At 35.0% G+C, this 13,000-nt stretch overlaps 1 protein-coding gene across 1 annotated transcript in view; it reads left to right on the top strand.

Moving 5' to 3' along the window:
* XPR1 (xenotropic and polytropic retrovirus receptor 1) overlaps positions 1-13,000 on the top strand; it is a 106,504-nt gene that overhangs the window by 18,043 nt on the left and 75,461 nt on the right. The gene's annotated exons all lie outside the window — the stretch shown is intronic.

Below are 13,000 nucleotides of genomic sequence, written 5' to 3' on the forward strand. Positions count from 1 at the left end.
CTTAGCATTGTGAATCGCAGTTACTGGCTTTGAGTCAAAGTTCTTATCTGTGTCATTTTCAACATCCCCCCTGCAATGTATTTTCATAACCGTCTCTTTTATCCATCAACCTTCATTGAATCCTTAGTCCATAATTAATCTGAACAACACAGCTTTTTCTTTCTATTTATGCCATGTCTTTAAACGGAGACTAGTAAAACAACAGAGCATATTTACTCTGTGTGCGTGTGCATGTGTGTGGTGTGTGTGTGTGAGATAAGCATTTATAAGCATTTATATGTATGCAAGTGCACAGTTCGGCAGTCATAAAATGACCTAAGGACAATGGTTATCTCTCTAATTATCTTTATTGATCCTTTTTTTCTGTTACCTCAGCTTCTGCTCACCAGCTCATTCTTTATGGGTTTAACCTTTGATAGGTTTGGAGAGTTCTAAGTTAAATTATGGGTTCTTGTGTCAGTAATTAATTAGGGGCCAGTTCAACAATTATTTCTTGAGGGAGTGTTGTTTCTGAGGCTGGGCATTCTTTTAAATTTTTACATCGCCTTTTTTTTTTTAGGAGAGAAGAATATGAAAAACTATATGCCAAGAATATTCTAGATTAATACAGATTAATATCTTTATAAAATACCAAGCTGGAATTCTATGAAGTCATTCTAATGACAAACCTTTTCAGACTTATTTTTATGACATAGATGCTGAAGTTGTTTAATAAAACTATAGATTTATAATTTAAAATTTTGTTGTCTTTAATGACAACAAAATACACCTTTCATTTCTAACCATTTTGAATTTAAAATGTTCTTCCTTCAGTATTTCAAAATCTTTACCAGGATATTGGCACTTAGATATTGGTTTTATAATATGCCACTGAGTTTTGGTTTATAATATATTTAATTCTCTGATATTTAACTGAAAACATTTAAGATTTATCAAATGTTTAGTTCTCTTTTTGGTTATTATCTGTTATTTCAAGTGTACTAAAGGGTACCTCCTCAAAATATTTTAAGAATGTAGGAAAAATGAAATTACATGGAAGTTAAACCGATTTTCTCACCTTTTGTAACTTGCTTTAATAGTAATTCTTTTAATTTTATTCTCAAGGTTGAGCTACTTATCTTTAATTTTTTTTCTTTTTAAGTTTTATCATCTGATTTATAACAAAGATACTCTGAGATATGTTGGAAGTTGTGATGATCTTTCTTCAGCCCTCCATGCAGGATCATGTTGTAATTTTCATACACTTTTAGCTATTATAGAAAAATGGAATTCTGTGAAAGTATGCTAAAATGAACATTATTTAGAGTTAATAACCTTTTCTTTATCTCACTGCCCAGAGACAGTGAGCTTCATAAGGCTATTTCTTACAGTCTAAGGGTATAATGTAAAAATTTATTACTCTGACCTAGAAGGCCCTAAATAATCTGGTCCTATGCCCATGACTTTACTTTCTGTGATTTTCCCTCTTGTTCACTAGGCTCCAGGCACATTACCTTTCTTTCTGTTCCTAAATCAGGCCAAGTTTGCTCTTACAATAGGCCCTTAGCTCTTGCCCTCGCTTTAGAATCATTGGATCATTCTTGAAGGGCACATGGCTATGCCCCTCAAGAGGCCTTCTGAATACCTAATCGTATGTAGTTACTTAGTCATTTTATATTATATTACTCTAATTTATTTCTTTGCATAGCATATGTCATTTTCTTATATCTTGTGTTTTTTCATTGATTTATTTTCTTGAGACCAACGTAAGTCCCTTGTGACCAGAGATTTTGTCCTAGTATCTAATATAGCCACATACCTTACATATTTACTGAGTACATCAGTGCTTTGGAATAAAAATAAGTTCTTTCCCTTAATCTTCCTTAAAGTCAAAATACTGTTTATGAAAAAAAGGAGTAAATTAACCTAGCTTGTGTCTTTGTTTTTATTTTTTAAATTTTAACTTTTCTTAATCTTTATATGCACAATTTTTTTGCTGGGTAAATGACTAAGTGTATTGTTTGTTGTTTTTTAATGCTGGTACTATAATTTCATAAGGTATATAGTCTGAGGTAACACATATAGCATTTCTTTAAAACCAATGGAGATATAAAGTCCTAGTTTAAAGGTTTTGTGGTTTTGTGCCTTTATGTTGTCTTGGTGCCAAGCATAGAGTTCCCTTTGATTGCTGAGGAATCGTATTTTATAAGCTACCGGGTGAGTGTATATTTTTTGTAAGATACTAGATCACTTCATGTTTTTACATATGTGGTATGCCTCCTTTCAAAGATACATGAAATAGGCATAGATTTGAAAAATCATATATGGGTTGTTGGAGAATTTTTTTCATAATGTGAAATGTATTTCACATTATTTTTTTCATAGTGAAATATATTTTTTTGGTTATTTGAATTAAAATGAAAAGACCTACAGATGCTTTGATTGTTTTCTTTTCACATTTTGCCTCTCGTTATAAAGTATTCCTTTTGATGGAGCGTGTACATAGCTAGTGTTAGCTTAATACAGCTCTTTGGCTTTCTGAAATGGAATGAATAGATATTTAAGGACCTAAGTCACTGACCACGGCTACACTGGTTTCTGCTTTTCCACCATTTCTTCTTTAGCCTCCCCACCTACTCCCCAATCTTATGAATAGGTTTTGTTGGACCTTTTTTGCTTAGGTTACCTCTGCATATTCAACTTGGTTAGCAGATGTGTTACAGTCTCCCTGAGCTCCTTAGAATTCAGCTCTTAGTAGCATTGAAGATGAAAGTATGCTTGTAAATTATTCATTCTGATTATATGCTTGAATGGATTGAGTTCACTTTAGGTATCTTCTTCCACCTCACCTTTGTCCCCAGGTCTTTGTTGTTTTAACAGAGGTACTCTTGCTTTTTTAGTTCTAGAGGATGGGGGACTGAATTACATTTCTAAAATTCATGAAGTACATTATCAATACAATGCCTAATCTTGTTTAATCACCCCCCTCCCATTATTTTGAAGCAAATTGTAGAGATTATGTAATTTTATCTGTAAATATTTCTAAAGGATAGTCTCTGCCCCATCACACATAAAAATATTAATAGTAATTTCTTATTATTAAATATCTGACAGGATTCACATTTCCCTAATTATTTTATTACTTTATACTTTGTTAAAAAGATTTATTAGTTTGAATAGGACCCAAATAACATTCATTTTATGATATAGTGATTGATTAAAAATGTCTTAGTTCTCCATTGATCTATAGTGGCACCATCCATTATGGTAGCCAGTAGCCACAAGTAGCTATTTAAATTTAAATTAATTGAAATGAAATATTCTGATTCTTAGTCACAGTACCTGTATATCAAGTGCTTGGTAGTCACATGAGGTTAAGGGATACTGTATTGAACAGCACAGAATATTTCTCTCAGTGAAGACAATTCTGTTGGTCAGAGCTCATCTATAGGTTTCCCCTCCAACTCTCTTTATTTTTCTTGCATTTTCGATTTTCCTTTTAAAATTATTATTATTTGGTAGAACAAAGAGGCTTGTTTGCTTCTTTTGGTCTTTCCGATTCTGGATTTTACTGATTGCACTTCTGTGATGTACTGTACCTTAACATGGTTTCTGTTTTCTGTAGTTCCTGTAAATTTTTAGTTAAATCCAGAGACTTGATATAATTCAGATTAAATACTATATACATATATATTTTTCCCAAGAACACTTTATAGGTGCTGATGTGTACTTCTATGAAGAGGGATGTATAATAGCAAATTGTTTGTCTCTCTGTAATGTTACTAGCTATTGACAGTCATTGCCTAGCTCTAGATTCATGAATTCAGTAAGGTTTACAAAATGGTGATATTCTAATTCTTCTGTGTTTATTAGCCAGAATTCTGTAAAGAGAAAGTTCCCTTCATCAACTGTTTGGTTCCCTTAGCTATACAGACTGTATGGGAAAAGTAGGATAATTGCCTAATTCATTCCCTTTGTTTCTCGTTTTCAAAATAATATTGGTTCTCTAACATTTTCCAAAGATGACCAATGAAACTTTAAAAAAATGTCTTAATGAATTAATGTATTTAAACATACTTGGTATGTTTTGGTCCAGTGTAGTTTTTATCCTTATTAAAGATCAGATTTTCATCTTTGGCCGAGTGGGAGCCTCTTCAGGTGATTTCTTCATTGCTTTTGATATGACTGTCATAGTCTTTGATAGCTCCCTTTTTTTTTTTTTTTTTTTTACCTGATATGACAAAATTTTCCACATTCATGTATTTCCAGCTGGGGACCTGGGATCATCCATTCTGCCAAGGAGTCTTGGTTCTTTTAGTGATAACCAGTGAGTGTTAATTCCTTTAGAAGCCACATACTGGACACTTCTTTCAGAGTGTCATTGCTACTTAGTTATTCATTGTTTTAGGCTTTCTTTTTCAGCAGAAAGAAGTACGTACATATATAGCCACACATGCATGCACATGCACACATATATGTGTGTATATTTTTAGAAGATAAAATACCTCATTCTTTAAAGCATAGATTGTTAGTGTACTTTGAACTTGAAAGTTCTGCTCTATTTGGAAAGATATGAACTGTGATGATTTTTAGGATTGAATAATATCTTAGGCATGGTAACCACAGGTATAGCTCTTTGGGATTAGAGTGTTGAGGGTAGTGAATCCACTAATACTGACCAAAATTTCATTTTCTTCATTGAAGATTGAGAGGTGAAACAGTTTTTTACCTTAGTAAGAAAATCCCTTTAGGGTTCTCATTTTGCTTGCATCTTTAATCTACATAGTAATTTTTGTTCTCATGTTCTCTTGTTCTCTCTGTGGAGATAGTGTTGTTGGTACTAACTTAGTAACATGAGGAGGATGGCAGTGGTATTTCCAATTAGCTTTTCTTATGTTTTAGAACCCCCTAGTGAGAAATTAGAATAAAACAATTAGGTCAAATTCATTTAGAAAAGCTAAGGAGACTATTTAGGGCACTATTTTTAGTCAATATGATACTGTTTTTAGATTAAGTAAAAATGCAGTTTAATTGAACATATATTACAAATACGAATTTTCAGAATTATCGAATGGATTTAATCACTAGCCAATAGTTTTACCTACTGTTTTTGTGAATAGTGGCATATGACTTTCACATCATCTATGATTTACAAGATTGGTTCTACTATGTGTGTTTGAGATAATGATGAAAAAGTTTGGAAATAGTGTTGATGGTTGCACAACATTGTGAACGTACTCAATACCACTGAATTGTACACTTAAAAATGGTGAAAATAATAGATTTTATGTTACATAATTTTACCACTATAAAAAGAAGCAAGAAAAATCTTATCAGTAAATATATACTTTTGAATGTTAAACCCAACCTTGCATTCCTGGGATAAATACCACTTTGTCATGACTTTTTTTTTAATGACTTCTTAAATATATATAGCTGAATGAGATTTGCTAAAATTTAGTGAAGGACTTTTGTGTCTATGTTCATGAAGCTTAATTGGTCTATAGTCTGTTTTTGTAATGCCTTTAATTTTGGAATTTGGTGATTAACAGTAAAATAATTGATTTAAAATCCAACATTTTAAAATAAAAATGCATTTATGAAGCAATAAAGTTGTGAATACATTTAGAGTTTTATTTATTATGATTAAAATGTGACAATGGCATTGGCAGAATGTTAATAATTGATGCTGGGCATTGGGCATGTTGGGCTAATATTCTTTCTACTTTCTGCTTCATTAATTTTGAAACTTCAATAAATGGCTTAAAAAACACCTCAAAATAATGCTAGTCATAACACATTGAAAAGGAATGTGTAGCTGCTGTGTCCTGAAACATAATGCATTAGAATTTAGTTTTTTCCTCTTTTAAAATTGGTTTCTATGTAATTTTATGTGGTTTTAGTCTTTCTAGGAAAAACAAATAATTGGGACATTATATTGGATGCTTGGAGCAGAGACCCTTGGAAGCTCACAGTGCTCTATGAAATTCTCTCACTGAGAATATTAATATCTGAACTAAGAAAGTATAGATTGTATTTGCTAATAATATGCAGGGGGAGAGAGAGAGTTTCCCCTGTAGCCAGAAAACCCCCTGGTATGCAGAGCTCAGTGTTATTAATAGTGGTTGTACTCATTCCTGGTACTTTTTCATGCACTCGTAGACTGTAGGGATCATGCCTTTAAGTAATGAATTGATGAATACAATCCCTGGTCCCCTGGGTAGAGGTGGTGTGAGGGGAAGCTTCTTTTTCCTTCCTCTTTCACCCTCCTGGAGTTTCTTTTTTCCTGTTTTCCTTTCTCCTCTCCTGTGTGCCTGTGGCCTCTCTCTCTTCCTTAGTCATTTTCCCTTTCATCTGCCCCTTTTCTGTCCTGGTATCTGCCTGTCCTTGCCTGTCTGTCTTTCCCTGACAGTTTCTCTTTGCCTGTCTGACCCACTCTTTCCCTTTCTTTTTCCCTTTCTTTCTAATACATCTCATCCTTGTCTGATCCTCTCTCCTGTTTGCCCCCCCATTTGCCCATCTGTTTGTCTTCTCCCATCAGTGTCTCCCCATCCTTGACTATTGGTCCGTCTGTTTCTCCTCCCCAACCCCCTTTGCTTTTGGTCTTTCTTTCCATCTTCATTTGTCTCCCTGTTCATCATTTTATCTCTCTCTATTTTTCTGTCTTCTTTGTGCATTTGTCTCTCTCTGACCATTTGTCTCTGTCTCTTCCTGTCTTTGTCTTCTCTTTATTTGTTCTCTCTGCTATGTTCTAAGCTCTCTGTCGATAACTCTTGCTCTCCCATACATACCTCCTGTCTGTCCCTCACTCCCTTTCTCTCCCTTGCTTGTTGTATTACTTGTTCAGTCTTTGCTACTAACCTTTCACTCATTCTTTCACAGAATAGAGTCATTGCCAATATCTACTGTACCTGAGGTGCCCAGACTGCACACAGAGACGCCCTGGGGTGCCACAGGATTACCAATGAGATCTTTTAAAATTTTGAGGGAAATATGGCATTACTTGACATCTTTTGGAAACTGCTCAAACTGCTAGTGCTAGGTAGTCTACAATTTCAATATTAGATCTTACTATCTTTCTTTTGATGTTATGTATTTGTAAAGGTGGGTTTTCAGTGGTTTTTGAGGTAAAGTGCAAGTACTGTGTGAAAACCACTGAAATCAGGGAATAAGGATAGTGGTATCCAATGTGATTTCAGTGTTTGAGAAGTTATGCAGAGCCAATGGGACATAAATACTAAGTTATTTGGTCTTAACTACTTAGTCAGTGGAGCTTATTAAGTATTTCTTTTGGCCTGGGGTCAGCATGAAAAATTACTGGACAAATTGTGGTATGATTCAGGTAGATTTTGAAACTGTGTCTCCAAAGTAGATAGATACAAACTGAGATATATTATGTGGCCCATGGTTATGATGGGGGACTTAATAAAAGCATGATGTTAGAGGTAAGTGTAATTCCTGAATATAGTTCCCAAGAAAAACTCACTTATGTGATTCTCCTTTACTACTCACATAGAGCACTTCATTTCTAACCAAATGTGTAGGGTTTTTTTCCCTTACCAAGCAATTCACTAGCTGGGTGTCCTATAATTCTATTCAATTCTGACACTATCTACCTGGAGTTAGTGTCAGATCCCACAAATTAAGGGCTCAGTGCCACAAGACTGCCCCACCTCCCTCCCCACACACACTTCAGACACCAATCACAAGTCCTATCAAACTGAATCGTGTGATACAGAGAAGTCATTTGCAAAAGGAAGAGTCTTACTTTAAGGAATTGCCACAGCCACCCCAGCTTTCAGCAACCACCTCCCTGATCAGTCAACAGCCATCAACATCGAGACAAAACCCTCCACCAGCAAAGATTACAAATCACTGGAAGTTCAAATGATGGTTAGCATTTTTTAGCAATAAATTATTTTTTAATTAAGGTATGTTCATTTTTTTAGACATCATGCTATTGCACACTTAATAGACTACTGTATAGTGTAAACATAACTTTTATACGCATTGGGAAACCAAAAAGTTTGTGTGACACACTTTATTGCAATATTTACTTTATTGTGGTAGTTTGGAACCAGACCCACAGTATCTCCGTTTGCAGATCAAAAACAGTTAGAATGAATTGCATACTGTCAGGGAAGTCTAGTTTTAATGGTGATGTTAATTGAAAGAGGAGAGCATAGAGCTTTATTTACAGTTGAGAAGAATGAAATCTAGTGGGAAGTTTGCAGATAGACTTGCAGAAATAGTGATTGTGTGAGGGACTCTGAAAGGTAAGCTTGGAGAGGCATGTTTGTGTTCTGTCAGGTAGATCAAAATGTTTGAATTAGACTTAATAAATATTGGTGCATTTTAGCCTCTTTCTAACATTTTATTTCTTGGTGATTAATAGAGCTAAAGTATGGTTTATGAAAAGTTAAGTGGTTCTCACAGAAGAAAAGAGAGGAGAGAGTGCTAGGAGATAGGAGAGGAGCTGCTTTTTAATATGGTAATAAAGTTTATTAAGTTATCTTTCAAGAAATATTAAACGGAAAACAAACTTAGTTATCCAAACCAAACCAGAGCATGTGTCTTGGAGAATAAACCTGATTAATGAGGAATGGCAAATATAATTATATATGGACATAGGATAGAATTTCTGAAGACTTTCAGTTTCCATTGTCTTAAAGTAATACGTGATTTGACAGCCCCTTACTTAGCCTTTTGGAAGCTTTTCTTCCTTGGTAGAAGTATAATATAAAACACTTGAACAAATAGGCCACATTAATTATCTGCTGTACAATAAAAGAAAATTGAGAACTGTTGACATAAAGTAACATTTTTAAATTGATGAGTTAAAGCAATCTGAGGTGTGATTTTATGTGTAGGACATGAAAATGAATATTACAATTTAACATTAGTAGATCAGTGATTTTCAAAGTGTGGTTTCTGGACCAATACCATCAGTATCACCTAGGTACTTATTAGAAATGTAAATTTTTGCACTCACCTCAGACATACTGAATCAGGGAATGGGGCCTGGGCCATCTGTGTTTTAACAAGCTCTTTAGGGGCTTCTGATGTATGCTAAAGTTTAAAAACAAACTTAGAATGTTACTGTCCTTTCTTGTACTAGTCAGTAGATAAAATTCTATATATGTTACTCCGTTCAAGAATTGTTCCTTTATAGAGAGTACCTTAATCGGTTAAACTATCCATATCAGAATTTTTAAAAGGTAGACTTGAGAGTAAAATCAGAACATGTAGTGGTTAGATGTCATTAAAATTTAAAAGAATAGTTCTCCATTCTGTGCTGACATTTAAGAAATCCAGGTTTTAAGATTTCAGTGTTTTAGATAAATTTATCTTTCCATTTTTAAAAAACTTTTGGTACCGTTTGTTAACATTTAGCCAACAAGTCGGAGAGTGTTGAGTCTAAGGATAGATTTAGGTAGTTGTTAGTAATTGGTTTGGAATGTCACTTGGAATAGTATCAAAATAGGTCTCTGATAGAGGTGAGGAAAGAATTTGTGCCTATCTTGGATTTGAGCAAGAACTGAAACCATTTTTCCATTGGTTATGTGGGTCATAGTTTGAAAGTCATTGTCCTAATATAGGTAAAATGTGTCTTTCTCAGACATAGTTTTAGGGTTTAGATTTTTGTAATACCAATGAGCCATTTAAACACAGATGTTTAAAGGAGAATTAAACCTTAAACTAGAAGCATTTACAATGTTACTTTAAGTTAATTTATATATTCAGTTATATATTTTAATTTTATTTAGAACTCTCATTTTAGGGAAAGACTAAATGAAACTGTAGAAATTAGTTGAGAAATTTGCCCATGGTGTGAAATGACCTGATATATAATGTAACTTAGTTGAACAAAAATGTAATTTTTTTTTTTTAATGTGATAAGTTAACTTATGGTTTGGCTGGTCTTTTGAAAAATCCTGCCTAAGAAAGCTAAATGCTTGACCATCAGAACACTGGTCCCAAAATAGAGTTCAGACTGTTTTTCAACTTGACACAGTTGTCTCTCTTGCTTTGCTTTCCTCCTGGTACGATGTTTCCATTTTGGGGATGGGAAGAGCTATGATTATTTATAGGCTAGTGTGTTTTGGACAGGTGGTGTGTTTATACAGATCAGGGGAATTATCAATGTCTCACAAGACCTTTAATGTGAATACATTTTATTTTATCATCACTTTTTGTATTTAAAAGAGTGAAATTATGTTGGTTGAATGGAAAACAGTCTTTAATTTTATACTTTAACACAGAAGGTAGGAATTTTTCAGAGTTTTGGAATGATAAGTATTCATAAATTATTGAAGCTCTTCATATTATATAATTCCAAAATTATAGTAAAGTCAGAAAGTAACTATTGGCAATAGTGCCTAACAAAAATTTTACAACTTAAAAACTTCTGGAATTTAGCATATGCACATATTTTTCAGCTCTAAAATCATTGTTATATTAATTATGTAAGTAACCTTTTATTGTAGTAGGGCCGTTTTGCCACAAAAGGCATCAAATGAAATTCTTTCTGTCAACATATATGATAGCTGTCCTCTCTGGTGAAGAGGAGTTCACGTAAGGACCTGCTTTTCTTCCCTGTAGTAGGCAGAAACTACTTTCATTTTATTCCTTTTTGAGAGCCCCTGCCTTTTGAGAACCTATCCCCATCTGCTTAGAAACTGGATGCTATAATCTAGTACCCTTCTGAAAGATATTAAGAGTAAAGCGGTCTCTTCCTTTTTTCCTTTCCCTTATCTGTCTTCATTTCCTTCTGGAACCTCCCCTTTGTTCTATATCCATTAAGCCCTGGTCATCCAAAGCCTTGTGCAGGTTTCTCTGTTCTTTATTATACTGAATTGACAACTCATTATAGGGTCATCTAGATACTTCATCTACTAGAAGTAGTTAGCTTGCCTCTTGAGACATTTGGCTGTTTAATGATCTGTATCACATGGTTAGAAACCTCTTTCTATCTGAATATTGTGTGTGACTGTTAGTGTTCAGCAGTCTCTTCTGTTCTTGCAGTCCCTATTTTACCCATCCGTCTACAAAGATGGTAAGAAAGAGAGTGGGTTCTCCTAAATATGTTAACAGTTTAAGGAAAAATCAGAATCGTGTATCAAATCCTGGAGGTAAGGAAGAGTGGTAAAAAAAAAAAAGAGTAAGCCATGGTCTAATTCAGTGAGTTAAATATTATAAGAGAAAAAAGAACCAAGTCCTGTGAGAGTAAGAAGGTGACATTCTGCCTTGAGGCAAGTTTGGGAAAAGATAAAAAAATATCTAGAAAAGGTGACACTTAAGTAGGTTCTTGAAGCAGGGCTTATTTATCCATTAGGTACTGTAAGCATTGTTTCTAGGGCCCATGATTCTCTTAGGAGCCCACAAAATCTGTTCCAATTTTAATTTATTTTAAAATCAGATGAGAAATGAGTATAAAGTAATGAATATATATTGAATCTGACCTGGATCGTATTCATCTTTATACTAATACAGTGGTAAAACACAGTTTTCAATATTTTTAAAAATTTGAGGTAGTGGCTTCCAAGGCAAAAGTGCCTGGGACTTGTGAAACTCATAATGTGGCCCGCCTTGTTGAAGGGTAAATAAGAGCTTGTGGGGGCTGGGAACTGAGATCGGCAAAATCTTAAGTAAGAAATTGTTAATTAAACCACAGATTCACTTTAAGGGACTTAAGTAAATATGATTTCTCTTACACAGGCTGCTACTAGTTGAAGCTCAGTGATGACTGAGAAATAGTACTTAGCTAGAATAAACGCCACTTGATATTCTAAATCCCAAATAAAGATGCCATCCTTCATCAATGAATTAGTCATTATGTTAAGAGGCAATATCTATTTTAATATTTCCTCAGTTATCAATTTAATGTCAAGCTTTTCAGAAAAAAACTATTATAAGATGTACACATCATTGATAACAGAAGTCTGTTTAAAATATGGTGGTGTGAAAAATACATCTTTGATTCTAAGAAGCACTGTAGTTTTTTGGGGTCGACAAATCCATTGCCATAAACTCACATTTCAGCATAGAATGAATCTCCATGGTGAAACAGGGATTGACCATTTCATACCTTGATTTTAGTCACTATTGGAAGCTATAACCTGTAGGTGTAGGATATTTATAACTATTATTGCTATTTTACAGATGAGAGAAACAGTGAAAAAAAGACTGGAATATCTTTTCTAGGGTCAGATATTTAATAAGAAAGAGGCAGAGCCCTGGCCAGTATGCCTCAATGGTTAGTATAGGTCACCCCTTGCACCAAAGGGTCGTGGGTTCGATTCCCAGTCAAGGGCATGTACCTGGGTTGTGGGTTTGCTCCCTGCCACTGGTAGGCGCTTCCAGCTACTAGTAGGTGGGCGTGTGCAAGAGGCATCCAGTCGACCTGTCTCTCGCATGTAGATGTTTCTCTTTCTTTCTCCCTCCCTGCCTCCCTCCCTTCCTTTCACTCTGTCTGAAAAGCAATGGGAAAAATATCCTCAGGTGAGGATTAACTAAAAGGGAAGGAAGGGAGGGAGGGAGGGAGGGAGGGGAGAAGAGAGAGAAAAGAGAAAAGAGAGGAGAGGGGAGGGGAGAGGAGAGGAGAGGAGAGGTGAGGAGAGAGAAGAGAAGAGAAGAGAAGAGAAGAGAAGAGAAGAGAAGAGAAGAGAAGAAGAGAAGAGAGAGAAAAAAGAGGAGAGGAGAGAAGAGAGAAGAGAGAAGAGAGAAGAGGAGAGGGGAGGGGAGGGGAGGGGAGAGGAGAGGAGAGGAGAGGAGAGGAGAGGAGAGGAGAGGAGAGGAGAGGAGAGGAGAGGAGAGGAGAGGAGAGGAGAGGAGAGGAGAGAGGAGAAAGAAGAGAAGAGAAGAGAAGAGAAGAGAAGAGAAGAGAAGAGAAGAGAAGAGAAGAGAAGAGAAGAGAAGAGAAGAAGAGAAGAAGAGAAGAGAGAGAAAAAAGAGGAGAGGAGAGAAGAGAGAAGAGAGAAGAGGAGAGGAGAGGGGAGGGGAGGGGAGGGGAGAGGAGAGG

This window comes from Miniopterus schreibersii, assembly GCF_964146895.1.
Source record: "Miniopterus schreibersii genome assembly, chromosome: 19".
Taxonomy (NCBI): domain Eukaryota; kingdom Metazoa; phylum Chordata; class Mammalia; order Chiroptera; family Miniopteridae; genus Miniopterus; species Miniopterus schreibersii.